The sequence below is a fragment of the Triticum aestivum genome, chromosome 4B (genome assembly GCF_018294505.1).
Source record: "Triticum aestivum cultivar Chinese Spring chromosome 4B, IWGSC CS RefSeq v2.1, whole genome shotgun sequence".
Lineage (NCBI taxonomy): Eukaryota > Viridiplantae > Streptophyta > Magnoliopsida > Poales > Poaceae > Triticum > Triticum aestivum.
The window spans coordinates 492280564-492295563 of NC_057804.1; positions in this window are offsets into that span (position 1 = coordinate 492280564).

Here is a 15000-nt window from a genome sequence, read left to right on the forward strand (position 1 = left end):
CATAACACCGCATTCTGTGACATGCCATCCACTATGGAAATTTCTACTCCCGGGTCTAGATGGCAGACCTCTAGGGTAAGTTATGGAAATGAAATCCAAGTCGACAAACTTGTTTTTCTTGCATCTTTGATAGCTCTCAAATCTTCAGATATTAATATCATTTTGGGTATGGACTGGATGTCAGCTCATCATGCCAAAATTGATTGCTTTTCTAGGACTGTTCAACTCACTCATCCTTCGGGGAAGATAGTCAATGTCTTGACCCGATTAGCCAAGCGACAGTTATATTCTCTTAACGCCAGCCCTTTGCCAGACCTTGAGGACGTTCCGGTAGTCCGTGACTTCCCGGATGTCTTCCCAGAGGAATTGCCAGGTGTTCCACCTGACAGGGATGTCGAGTTCGTAATAGACCTCATCCCAGGAACCGTGCCGATTGCTAGAAGACCCTATAAGATGGCACCCCTAGAACTAGCCGAGCTTAAGAAACAACTCGATGAGTCCTTGAAAAAGGGTTTCATCCGACCTAGTTCATCTCCGTGGGCTTGCCCCGTCCTATTCGTCAAAAAGAAGGATGGTACGGACCGGATGGTTGTAGATTACCGACCTGTCAATTTGGTCACAATCAAGAACAAATATCCGCTCCCCAGGATCAACGACCTTTATGATCAGCTCGCTGGATCCTCAGTCTTCTCCAAGATGGATTTGAGGTTGGGCTACCATCAAATCAAAATCAGAAACGGGGACATTCCTAAAACGGCCTTTGTTACTCGTTATGGCCAATACGAGTACACCGTCATGTCCTTCGGTTTAACCAACGCTCCAGCCACCTTTTCTCGGTTAATGAACTCAATCTTCATGGAGTATTTGGATAAATTCGTCGTGGTTTACCTCGATGATATACTCATCTACTCCAAGAACGAGGAGGAACATGCCGAACATCTAAGGCTAGTGTTGAAGAAACTTCGAGAGCATCGCCTTTATGCCAAATTTTCTAAATGTGAATTCTTGTCACATCCCTAGCTGCTGGTAGTGCTCTAGGCTAGCTCATGTGTGCATCATATTTAAATTCTGAAAATTTGAACTGAGGGAATTATTGGAAGCCTCAAAACCCTAAATAAAAGAGAGGCAAAAACCCTAGAAATCTTATTCATTGCTCCAAATGGCTCTTCTTAAATGTTTGATAATTTTTGGTAAGGGTTCTGGTCCCAACCAAAATATTGAACATTTTTAAGGATTTATTTTTGGGACTTTGAATTTAAATCATAGCTATTTGAATTGGACTTATATCTACTGTTAAATAAATATAGGTCCAATAATTCTGAAATATTTTTGTGGAGCATTGTTTTAATTCTTTTAGCTCCTAAAAATATTGTCAGAAGCAAAATAAATTGAATTGGTTTCAAAACCAAATTCAAAACAAACCTGCAAAATAGAAAACAGAATTAAAAAAAGGAAAGAGAGAGAGAGAGAGACTACCTGGGCCACTTACCTGTAGCGGGCCCAGCTGGCCAGCTCCTCCCGCTGGCCCAGCCCACCTCCGCCTCCCTCCCCTGTCGCCTTCCTCCTCTGCCAGGAGGACGGGCACGCGCCCGGCGCGCGCGGCCACACGCCCCGGCCACCTCCTCCCTGCTTCGGCCACCTCCTGCCTCCCTGCTTGCCTCCACTACTCCCTGGAGACGCCACGCGGCCCCACGAACTCTCTCACTCCCCCGTATCTCTCCCTCCGTCCCTATCCCCTCTGCTCTCTCTCTCTCACGATCGACCACGAGCACCCGAGAGCACCGACGAGCTCCACCGCGGCCAGTGTCCACCCCTCGCCTCGGCGATGCTTCCAGAGGAACCGCCGCGCCTTCCTCTTCGTCCCCACCAACTCACGTGACGCCGGGAGCCCTGCATCGCCGCCCACGACGCCGTTCCCCTCCTCGGCCACCGGAACTCGCCGCTGTTCGATTCGCTGGCTCCGGACCATCCCCGGCCTCGTCTCCGCCTCGAATGGATCCGCTGTGAGCCTCCGCTGCCTCTCCTGTGCTCGTCCCCTCCGTTCTCGCCCCCTAGCCCCAACTCCCACCGCGGCCGAGAGCTTCTCGCCGCCGGCCATGGCGTGGCCGTGGCCACAGCCACCGCAGCTCGTTCCCGAGCCCACCATCGTGATCAGCACGATCGCATGAAACCGTAGACACCCACAACGCCTCCTCCCGTGCTCTGTAACGCCACCCCGAGATTGCCCGAGCTCCGGCAGCCGCAAAAGAGCTCGCCGCCGGCAGCTCCGGCCACCCCAGCCTCCACCACCGCCACCGTTGGATGCGCCACTCCACCCTCTCCCCGTAGCTGCTCCCTGCGCGCCAAAAGAGCCCCTGTAGTTGGTTTCCGACGCGCACCACCGCGTCTGGCCTCGTCGGCGTCAAGCCGCCGGTGGGTCTGACCCACGTTGACCACGGCGGGACCCCCCCCCCTCTGGGTCGATGACAGGTGGGGCCAGCCCCCCCTGCTAATTAGTTTAGTTATTTTATTTTAACTACCCCCTCTGCTGACACTGACAGGTGGGCCCCCGCCATCAGGTGATTAGCTTAAGCTAATCACCACCTAATCTAACCCCAGAGCCACTGACATGTGGGCCCTAGTGCCTTAATCCTTAATCAAACTAAAATAAACCCCCCCTGTTTAACCTGTGACGCTGACATATGGGTCCCACAGGTCAGGTTTGACCTGGAGGCGCCCTGTTGACCTGCTGACGTCAAGGTGATGTCATGCTGACGCATTAAATGATTTTCTGGATTTAAAATAAATCAGAAAATTCCAGAAAATGCCTAAAACTTCAATAAATCATAGAAAATTAACCGTAACTCCAAATTAAATAAATTATATATGAAAAATTATCAGAAAAATTCAAGGAATCCATCTGTACCATTTTCATGCATGTTAGAACAACTTATCGCTACTGTTTAGGGCAAATGAAGTAAATGGCATTTGAATAATCACATATGGAGTTTGAATTTGAATCTTGTATTCAAACCAACTTCATTTAATCTGTTGCTAGTTGCATTAGCCCAAAACACATTCATTTTGCCATGTCATGATCATGCATCATATTGTGCATTGCATTGATTGTGTTCCTTTCTGTGTTGCCGGTATTTGTCCCCTCTCGATAGACGTGATACCGATGATGTGATCGTTGACACTGATGAAGACTCAATGTTATCTTCAGAAGTGCCAGGCAAGCAAAACCCCCTTGTTCATTCCGATAAAATCCCACTCTCTCGCTCCTGCTCTCTTTTACTGCATTAGGACAACAACGACATATTTGATACTTGCTGCGGTAGCTGAACCCCTTTATCCTTTGCATGACCTGTCATTGCCACAGTAAATAGATGAAACCCACTAGCATGAGTAGGAGTTGTTTGAGCCCTGTTGTGCCTACTCATTCATGCTTGTTTGTCATGCCTGCTACTGCTTAGAGTTGAGTCAGGTCTGATTCATCGGGGATGAATCAGAGGCGTGTGAACATGTCCTACTGTGTGTGAGCTAAGTGTGTGAACACGATTTGGTAAAGGTAGCGGTGAGAGGCCATGTAGGAGTACATGGTGGGTTGTCTCATTGCAGCCGTCCTCAGGAACTGAGTTCTGTGTTTGTGATCCATGATCAGTTACTACCACACATTGGGCTCCGGGCTCCAAGCCCTCTCGACTTATTAATCAACATGATCTCTGTCCAGGAGTTGCAACTAGTTTCTGGTGTTTGTAGGTAGTGTTAGTAGTCTACCAAGTGGCACCCGGTACAGGTGGGCTTGGGACAGACTAGGCACAGTGGCCCGGTGTACCAAGTGGCACCCGGTTGGTGGGCTTGGGAACCCTGCACACATCGTTTGGGGCCGTAAGCGACACCCCGGCCGGATCTCCTTGCGGATGGAACCCGAATAGGCGATAAACCTGGACTAGAGACTTGTTCGGTTAGTCAGGTCGTGGCCGACTCCCTCGCCCGGCTTCCGCTTGAAGGTTGCCGAGGTACATGACGTGTACAGGGCGGTAAGTGGCGAGAGCGTGTGTGAAGAAGTACACCCCTGCAGGGTTAACATCATCTATTCGAATAGCCGGATTCCTCGGATATGGAAACTTGGACCCCTTGTACAGTTCATAGACAAGTGAAAGTGGATACTCTAAAACACGCAAGATAAGCGTGAGTGCTATGGATGGCGTTCTCGTAGGGAGACGGGAGCGGATCCATAGTGGTGTATTGGTTGGTGAATATGTGGACTCGTGTGCGCCACCTCAAAAGAGTTACTTGCAGTCGTAGTTCAGGATAGCCACCGAGTCAAAGCTGGCTTGCTGCAGTCAAACCCCACCATCCCCTTTGTTGATAATGATGCATATGTAGATAGTTCTGATGTAAGTCTTGCTGGGTACATTTGTACTCACGTTTGCCTATTTTATGTTTTTGCAGAGAGACTTCAGTCTCACTAGTAGTTCCACGTGGACTTCGACGTTTAGCTTGATACCTCAGCTACGATCTTGTGCCCTCGGCAGGATCTGATAGATAGTCAGGCTTCTCAGCCTTTTTCATTTATAGATGTCTGTACTCAGACATGATAGCTTCCGCTTGTGCTTTGACTTGTATGCTCTGATTGTTGGGTCATGAGACCCATGTTTGTAATGTCTCGCTCCTCGGAGCCTAATGAATAATTACTTGAGTCGTAGAGTCATGTTGTGATGCCATGTTGTATTTGCACATATCGAGCATATTGTGTGTATGTTATTGAAATGCTTGGTATGTGTGGGATCTGACCATCTAGTTGTTTATCTTTAGTAGCCTCTCTTACCGGGAAATGTCTCCTAGTGTTTCCACTGAGCCATGGTAGCTTGCTACTGCTCCGGAACACTTAGGCTGGCCGGCATGTGTCCTTCTTCGTTCCTGTGTCTGTCCCTTCGGGGAAATGTCACGCTTTGAGTACCGGAGTCCTGTTAGCCCGCTACAGCCCGGTTTACCGGAGTCCTGCTAGCCCAGTGCTACAGCCCGGACCCACTTGCTGATGACCGACACGTTCGAAGCTGGGTCATGGATGCCTGTCCCTGTAAGTCTGTGCCACTTTGGGTTTACGACTAGTCATGTCAGCCCGGGCTCCTTATCATATGGATGCTAGCGACACTATCATATACGTGAGCCAAAAGGCGCAAACGGTCCCGGGCAAAGGTAAGGCGACACCCGTGGGGATACCGTGCGTGAGGCCGCAAAGTGATATGAGGTGTTACCGGCTAGATCGATGTGACATCGAGTCGGGGTCCTGACAGCGTTGGTATCAGAGCTTGACTGCCTGTAGGTTACCAAGCCAAACTGGTCGAAGTTGAGTCTAGAAATTCTTTAGTTATATAAGGGAATTGATTGTGGGATGGAACGTAAGGCTCTTTTTACTCCTTATACCTCATGGCCTTCTGATCTGAGTCATCATCTTTCTTCTACGGGGATTAAGAACTAGGCTATCTCTTCTTTCTATCAGGATCACGTGTTACTAATCTGCAGACTTATAGATTGTTGGTTCTAAGCTTGAGTTCAGTTTCTACTTCCGTATGTTAATTGTTGATCTCGAAACCTTGATATTGTGCTTCTGAGTGGTTATGCCACCATTTTTGTGAATGTCTCAAATCTTTTCTGAGCATTTACAGCCGTTATGCTGTCCGAGTCATCCCAGGTTTCTAAATAGTCTGATGCATTTGCAAATCCCTTCCTCCTGTTTCCGATGTGCCTTTGGTCAGATTAATCACACAAATCAGTGAGTTGAGGTACTTTACTGCCTCGACCTTTATGTTGGAGTTATTATTATGACCCTAGGTGTCTTAGGGGATCATCTAGTAATTTAGCCATGATTTGTGTTCCCAGTGTGATGATTCTGGCCATCATTCTCGAAAGCATCCCGTGATGCTACTTAGTAGTAGGTATTCTATTCCTGGGTTTTTGAACCCGAGATTCACTCTACTTAAATCATGTTGATAGTGTTGCTAGTTCCTTCAGGATATTAGTAACCCTTGCATTAGTCCTCGAGGTCTGTGGTATTTCCTTCTTCCAAATACTATGAACCGTTTATGGCAGATGTTCCTCGCTGATCGAAAGATCACAATCAGAGTGCTCTCGATGGGTTCTCGATTCTATATTGTGACTCTGCCAGTTCTACCTTTCTGCATGGGTTATCCGGAAGAAATATGTTGAATTCGTTCGACATGCTAGTCCATGCATCCACAACTTGGAAAATCATATGTTCTTTTGAGTTGTCCCTCTTTAGTTGTTTTCTGACCCTCGTCTATCAATTGATAGTCAAAAGTATGCGTGCGTTCGTTTATCGATGCCTATTACTCTTGTGGTCCGTCAAGCCATTCTGTCCTGACTGACTTGGAGAAACAAACTCCAGTACCTCTTCCATATCTAGGATGGGGTCAAAGTAGTTGTATTCCGCAGATCAAATGCCAATCCAGCTTTTGGTTCTGTTCTACCTTGGAGTATTAACCCCTTTATGTCAGAATTGTCATGAGAACTGCACCAACTCTCATGAATTTTGACGTAGTAATACTTCTCACCATCATTAGTCATTCCTCGGCCATCGTGTTGATGCAACCGGAATACCGACAAATGAATTGTGATGTGTGAAATCAATACTCCCAGCAACCTCGTTGCTTGGTAGTTAAAGGATAATAATTTCAATCTTAGCATGTTGGTTATTGAATCATCATTCTAAGATTGATCGTGCTACCTAGTCCATTCTCCTGGTTCACTCCTCGATCGATGAGTTAGGATTATTTCAAATTCTTGCTCTATTGATCATATCATCTTGCCCTGAAAAGCAAGATTGTTCTCGAGCTTAGTAACATATCGGTGGTTCGTGATTTCCGAAGATCTTCTTGGAAGTATTACCAGGTTGTCACCTAACCGCTATGTTGAGCTCGTGATCAAGTTGGTTTCTTGTGAACCACCTTCTCTCCAAGAATCGGTGTTAGATATCCCTGAGCTAGTTGGTTAAGCTAAACGACAACTTGGAGGGTTGGAAGATAAAAGCTTGCCTGACTTAGTTCGTTCCAAAGGGATATTCTTGTGTAGTGTGTGTTGAAGAAAGATGATATCTTCATCGATTGGTCCCTGTGATCAGTTGCTGGACCTATTGTCTTATCAATCCTTTGATTTGAGTGTGGGCTATCGTCAAATCAAGTCAGAACCAACGATGTTCGTAATGTTGTCTTCCTCGTGGTTGATCCCTCGAGCATACACCATTATATCTTTGGTCTGACCAATGCTATCACCGTGTTCACACGATGGTGGAAGTCCAGTGATATGGAAATTCCGATGAGTTGTTGTTGAGTCCATTGACAACATCCTTATCTCCTCCATGATGTTGTTGAACATTAAGTTAGTGTTGGAAACTTTTGAAAGCATCTTCTTCATGCTAGCTCATGAAGTACTTGTTTGATGAAAGGAGTGACTTCCTTTGATTCACGTGCATTTTGATGTAAGTTGCCGTCGTGAACTCGAGAAGGTTTGTTTTTGCTCCTTTGGAATCATCCCAAGTCGGTCATGCACGTGCGAAGAATTCTGTGGTCTGTTAGACTGATCATCTTCATTCCATATGTATATCCTAGCACACCAAGCCACTGATTGACTTGTTCAAGGAAAAGAAGTCTATGCTTGGGATCTAATCCATGGACTTGCGTAAAGACTTCGATATCCTCGATGATGGCTCCCAACCAGAACTCGGTAGTGTTTTATTGTAAGACTACCATGTGGGCATGCTTGTCTGGAACAACGTGTTCACATGTTTGTAGCAGAACCAGCTCATGTTTTGGAGCTTGCTATCGTAGTTCATTTCCCGAGAATCTCGCAACGTCATCTCGTCGATTTGTGTTGCAAACTTTCATTTTTCTTCCTAGACTCGATGAGTCTGGAATATCCTGACACCAACCAGATCTGAGTCTCAGGCAGATATGATGGTTGGAACATTTCCCAAGAACTATAATATTGGTCCCTCGATAACCGGTAAAGTGGATGTCGTGGCCAACACACCCAGCCGGAAGACCTATTATTGTAGTATCTTGTTGAGGAAGTTGGCCACCTCCCCATAAGGATTTCGTAGGATTTACCTCCGTAACTGTTCCTTATGGATTCTATTGCTCCCGAAGTCCGACCTTTACTTGATGTTCTAGTTATCAAACCATATCTATGAATGGGTTACACTAGCACGTCAAGGAGAACATTAGAAGCGGAGTGCTAAATGTCTCTCGGTCGATCATCCAGATTTTATTTTCCTTGGCCTCGCCAAGGGTGAAATCTGAGAAAGTGTTACCTTCCTTTGCATCTGCATCATCCATCATCATTCATCATGGTAGCAAGTTGTGTTGCCAGGATCCTTGACACGGATGTTGGTAAAACTTTGATGAATGTGGAAATGCTCAAGTCCTTGAGAGCACGCACAAGCGCTAGGTGTTATCATCGGCACTAACTAGGTTCGCTCTCCGTTTCCTCGGCAATGCTATGATCTTTTCAAACAGTGAACTCACTCTCTTTTGTTGGGTTTTCCCCAGTTACCAGAATCATTCCCAGCATTTGCATTTTGTTCCCAGCTTGCACCGTCAATGTGCCATTCTACCACGGGTCTCTTCCATCTCCGGTGATAAGCAGATTCATCCATTACGTTGTCTTCAACAAGGTAATCCACATCATCCAAGTCCGAGTATGCCATTCTACCGACCCCCTCCAAACGATCGTTGTGAATTGCCTTATGCTGGTATGAAGAGTTTCAATGATCTTTAAATCAAAGGTAATTCTTTTTGCCACTTAAGATAATACCCTACGATCACCCTCCTCCAGGATGTTTCGTCGTGGTTTCATGGCAATTCAACTCCTCGCTACGTTAACAATCGATTACCACCTTCTTAAGCGTGAAATTGTTGTCTACCTAGTGAACCTTCGTCATCCGTCTCTTTCCACCCCTCTTGATGTGTATCTCGTGTCTCAACCCGAAAGATGGTTCTATGTCTCATTCCGTAAGTTAATCTTGAGTTGTTCGATCTTCGAGGAGATCGACCCTTCTAGAGTCTCCTTCTTCCCCCCCCCCCCTGTCATGTTGACAGGACTTCTCAGAGCAAGACGACAAGACAAAGATGGTGTTCAAATCAACGTTCAACTGAAGTGCACCCTGGATCGTGAAGATTATACTAGTTGCGTTTCCCCTTCACCTTACCCTACGCCTGAATCTCAAGACGAGATTCTTGTTTAGTGGGGGTGAGTTGTCACATCCCTAGCTGCTGGTAGTGCTCTAGGCTAGCTCATGTGTGCATCATATTTAAATTCTGAAAATTTGAACTGAGGGAATTATTGGAAGCCTCAAAACCCTAAATAAAAGAGAGGCAAAAACCCTAGAAATCTTATTCATTGCTCCAAATGGCTCTTCTTAAATGTTTGATAATTTTTGGTAAGGGTTCTGGTCCCAACCAAAATATTGAACATTTTTAAGGATTTAATTTTGGGACTTTGAATTTAAATCATAGCTATTTGATTGGACTTATATCTACTGTTAAATAAATATAGGTCCAATAATTCTGAAATATTTTTGTGGAGCATTGTTTTAATTCTTTTAGCTCCTAAAAATATTGTCAGAAGCAAAATAAATTGAATTGGTTTCAAAACCAAATTCAAAACAAACCTGCAAAATAGAAAACAGAATTAAAAAAAGGAAAGAGAGAGAGAGAGACTACCTGGGCCACTTACCTGTAGCGGGCCCAGCTGGCCAGCTCCTCCCGCTGGCCCAGCCCACCGCCGCCTCCCTCCCCTGTCGCCTTCCTCCTCTGCCAGGAGGACGGGCACGCGCCCGGCGCGCGCGGCCACGCGCCCCGGCCACCTCCTCCCTGCTTCGGCCACCTCCTGCCTCCCTGCTTGCCTCCACTACTCCCTGGAGACGCCACGCGGCCCCACGAACTCTCTCACTCTCCCGTATCTCTCCCTCCGTCCCTATCCCCTCTGCTCTCTCTCTCTCACGATCGACCACGAGCACCCGAGAGCACCGACGAGCTCCACCGCGGCCAGTGTCCACCCCTCGCCTCGGCGATGCTTCCAGAGGAACCGCCGCGCCTTCCTCTTCGTCCCCACCAACTCACGTGACGCCGGGAGCCCTGCATCGCCGCCCACGACGCCGTTCCCCTCCTCGGCCACCGGAACTCGCCGCCGTTCGATTCGCCGGCTCCGGACCATCCCCGGCCTCGTCTCCGCCTCGAATGGATCCGCTGTGAGCCTCCGCTGCCTCTCCTGTGCTCGCCCCCTCCGTTCTCGCCCCATAGCCCCAACTCCCACCGCGGCCGAGAGCTTCTCGCCGCCGGCCATGGCGTGGCCGTGGCCACAGCCACCGCAGCTCGTTCCCGAGCCCACCATCGTGATCAGCACGATCGCATGAAACCGTAGACACCCACAACGCCTCCTCCCGTGCTCTGTAACGCCACCCCGAGATTGCCCGAGCTCCGGCAGCCGCAAAAGAGCTCGCCGCCGGCAGCTCCGGCCACCCCAGCCTCCACCACCGCCACCGTTGGATGCGCCACTCCACCCTCTCCCCGTAGCTGCTCCCTGCGCGCCAAAAGAGCCCCTGTAGTTGGTTTCCGACGCGCACCACCGCGTCTGGCCTCGCCGGCGTCAAGCCGCCGGTGGGTCTGACCCACGTTGACCACGGCGGGACCCCCCCTCTGAGTCGATGACAGGTGGGGCCAGCCCCCCCCCCTGCTAATTAGTTTAGTTATTTTATTTTAACTACCCCCTCTGCTGACACTGACAGGTGGGCCCCCGCCATCAGGTGATTAGCTTAAGCTAATCACCACCTAATCTAACCCCAGAGCCACTGACATGTGGGCCCTAGTGCCTTAATCCTTAATCAAACTAAAATAAACCCCCCCCTGTTTAACCTGTGACGCTGACATATGGGTCCCACAGGTCAGGTTTGACCTGGAGGCGCCCTATTGACCTGCTGACGTCAAGGTGATGTCATGCTGACGCATTAAATGATTTTCTGGATTTAAAATAAATCAGAAAATTCCAGAAAATGCCTAAAACTTCAATAAATCATAGAAAATTAACCGTAACTCCAAATTAAATAAATTATATATGAAAAATTATCAGAAAAATTCAAGGAATCCATCTGTACCATTTTCATGCATGTTAGAACAACTTATCACTACTGTTTAGGGCAAATGAAGTAAATGGCATTTGAATAATCACATATGGAGTTTGAATTTGAATCTTGTATTCAAACCAACTTCATTTAATCTGTTGCTAGTTGCATTAGCCCAAAACACATTCATTTTGCCATGTCATGATCATGCATCATATTGTGCATTGCATTGATTGTGTTCCTTTCTGTGTTGCCGGTATTTGTCCCCTCTCGATAGACGTGATACCGATGATGTGATCGTTGACACTGATGAAGACTCAATGTTATCTTCAGAAGTGCCAGGCAAGCAAAACCCCCTTGTTCATTCCGATAAAATCCCACTCTCTCGCTCCTGCTCTCTTTACTGCATTAGGACAACAACGACATATTTGTTACTTGCTGCGGTAGCTGAACCCCTTTATCCTTTGCATGACCTGTCATTGCCACAGTAAATAGATGAAACCCACTAGCATGAGTAGGAGTTGTTTGAGCCCTGTTGTGCCTACTCATTCATGCTTGTTTGTCATGCCTGCTACTGCTTAGAGTTGAGTCAGGTCTGATTCATCGGGGATGAATCAGAGGCGTGTGAACATGTCCTACTGTGTGTGAGCTAAGTGTGTGAACACGATTTGGTAAAGGTAGCGGTGAGAGGCCATGTAGGAGTACATGGTGGGTTGTCTCATTGCAGCCGTCCTCAGGAACTGAGTTCTGTGTTTGTGATCCATGACCAGTTACTACCACACATTGGGCTCGGGCTTCCAAGCTCCTCTCGACTTATTAATCAACATGATCTCTGTCCAGGAGTTGCAACTAGTTTCTGGTGTTTGTAGGTAGTGTTAGTAGTCTACCAAGTGGCACCCGGTACAGGTGGGCTTGGGACAGACTAGGCACAGTGGCACGGTGTACCAAGTGGCACCCGGTTGGTGGGCTTGGGAACCCTGCACACATCGTTTGGGGCCGTGAGCGACACCCCGGCCGGATCTCCTTGCGGATGGAACCCGAATAGGCGATAAACCTGGACTAGAGACTTGTTCGGTTAGTCAGGTCGTGGCCGACTCCCTCGCCCGGCTTCCGCTTGAAGGTTGCCGAGGTACATGACGTGTACAGGGCGGTAAGTGGCGAGAGCGTGTGTGAAGAAGTACACCCCTGCAGGGTTAACATCATCTATTCGAATAGCCGGATTCCTCGGATATGGAAACTTGGACCCCTTGTACAGTTCATAGACAAGTGAAAGTGGATACTCTAAAATACGCAAGATAAGCGTGAGTGCTATGGATGGCGTTCTCGTAGGGAGACGGGAGCGGATCCATAGTGGTGTATTGATTGGTGAATATGTGGACTCGTGTGCGCCACCTCAAAAGAGTTACTTGCAGTCGTAGTTCAGGATAGCCACCGAGTCAAAGCTGGCTTGCTGCAGTCAAACCCACCATCCCCTTTGTTGATAATGATGCATATGTAGATAGTTCTGATGTAAGTCTTGCTGGGTACATTTGTACTCACGTTTGCCTATTTTATGTTTTTGCAGAGAGACTTCAGTCTCACTAGTAGTTCCACGTGGACTTCGACGTTTAGCTTGATACCTCAGCTACGATCTTGTGCCCTCGGCAGGATCTGATAGATAGTCAGGCTTCTCAGCCTTTTTCATTTATAGATGTCTGTACTCAGACATGATAGCTTCCGCTTGTGCTTTGACTTGTATGCTCTGATTGTTGGGTCATGAGACCCATGTTTGTAATATCTCGCTCCTCGGAGCCTATTGAATAAATACTTGAGTCGTAGAGTCATGTTGTGATGCCATGTTGTATTGCACATATCGAGCATATTGTGTGTATGTTATTGAAATGCTTGGTATGTGTGGGATCTGACCATCTAGTTGTTTATCTTTAGTAGCCTCTCTTACCGGGAAATGTCTCCTAGTGTTTCCACTGAGCCATGGTAGCTTGCTACTGCTCCGGAACACTTAGGCTGGCCGGCATGTGTCCTTCTTCGTTCCTGTGTCTGTCCCTTCGGGGAAATGTCACGCGATGAATACCGGAGTCCTGTTAGCCCGCTACAGCCCGGTTCACCGGAGTCCTGCTAGCCCAGTGCTACAGCCCGGATTCCACTCGCTGATGACCGACACGTTCGAGTGGTCATGATGCCATGTCCCTGTAAGGTCTTGTGCAACTTTGGGTTTACGACTAGTCATGTCAGCCCAGGCTCTTATCATATGGGTGCTAGCGACACTTATTTTATATACAGTGACAAAGGCGCAACGGTCCCGGGCAAAGGTAAGGCGACACCTCCGTGGGATACGTGCGTGAGGCCGCAAGTTGATACGAGGTGTTAAGGCTAGATCGATGTGACATCGAGCGGGTGGGTCCTGACATTCTGCTTTTCAGAAGTGACCGTATATGGTCATGTATATCTGGTAAAGGTATTGCTGTTAACCCTGAGCGAGTTCAAGCCGTCCTTAATTGGACTCCACCTGAATCGGTCAAGCAAGTTCGGAGTTTTGTGGGCTTAGCGAGCTATTGTCGTCGCTTTGTCGAGAACTTCTCCAAGGTTGCTAAACCTCTAACCGAACTCCTCAAGAAAGATAAGAAGTTCGAATGGACTCCACAATGTGAGCACAGCTTTCAGGAACTGAAAAGACGCCTGACCTCTGCTCCCGTACTGGTACCGCCAGACTTCTCCAAGGACTTTGTTATCTACTGCGACGCCTCGCGACAAGGACTAGGTTGCATCCTCATGCAAGATCGACACGTAATTGCCTACGCTTCACGGCAATTGCACCCACATGAGGAGAATTATCCTACTCATGATCTAGAGCTTGCAGCCGTAGTCTATGCACTCAAGACCTGGCGACATTACCTCCTCGGTAACCATTGCGAAATATTCACTGATCACCAAAGTCTGAAGTACATTTTCACCCAACCGGATCTGAATCTCAGGCAAAGACGTTGGGTTGAGTTGATCACAGACTTCGACTTAGGAATAACCTACACCCCAGGGAAAGCCAACGTCATGGCTGATGCGCTAAGTCGTAAATCTTATTGTAACAACCTGATGTTACAACAAAGTCAACCGCTTCTCCATGAGGAATTTCGGAAGCTTAACCTTCACATTGTACCTCAAGGTTTTCTTTCCACCTTGGTGGAAAAACCTACCCTTACGGATCAGATTATCAAAGCACAGAAGGTAGATCTGGGAATTTCCCGCATCAAGAGAAACATCCAGAAAGGAGTTGCGAATTGTTTCTCCATTAATGATCAAGGGGTCGTATACTTCGGGAATCGACTAGTGGTTCCCAAAGTGCGAAACCTGAGGCGATTGATCCTTAAGGAAGCTCATGAATCCCTCTCACCATTCATCCCGGTAGTACTAAGATGTATCAGGACCTACGCCAGAGGTTCTGGTGGACTAGGATGAAGAGAGAAATTGCTCAGTATATTGCTAATTGCGACGTCTGTCATCGTGTAAAAGCAGAGCATCAACGGCCTGCTGGCACCCTTCAACCCTTAGCTATTCTTGAATGGAAATGGGATAAAATTGGTATGGATTTCATTACCGGTTTTCCCAGGACCAAGAGAGGGAATAATGCTATTTTCGTCGTGGTCGATCGTCTTTCCAAAGTAGCCCATTTCTTACCTGTTCGTGAGAGTATAACCGCTAGCCAGCTGGCAGACTTATACATCTCCCGAATAGTGTCCCTCCATGGTGTTCCTTTCGAAATCAACTCGGATCGAGGAAGTCTTTTCACCTCTCGATTTTGGGAAAGTTTCCAAAATGCTATGGGAACCCGTCTCTCCTTTAGCACCGCCTTCCACCCTCAGTCGAGTGGTCAAGTGGAACGCGTC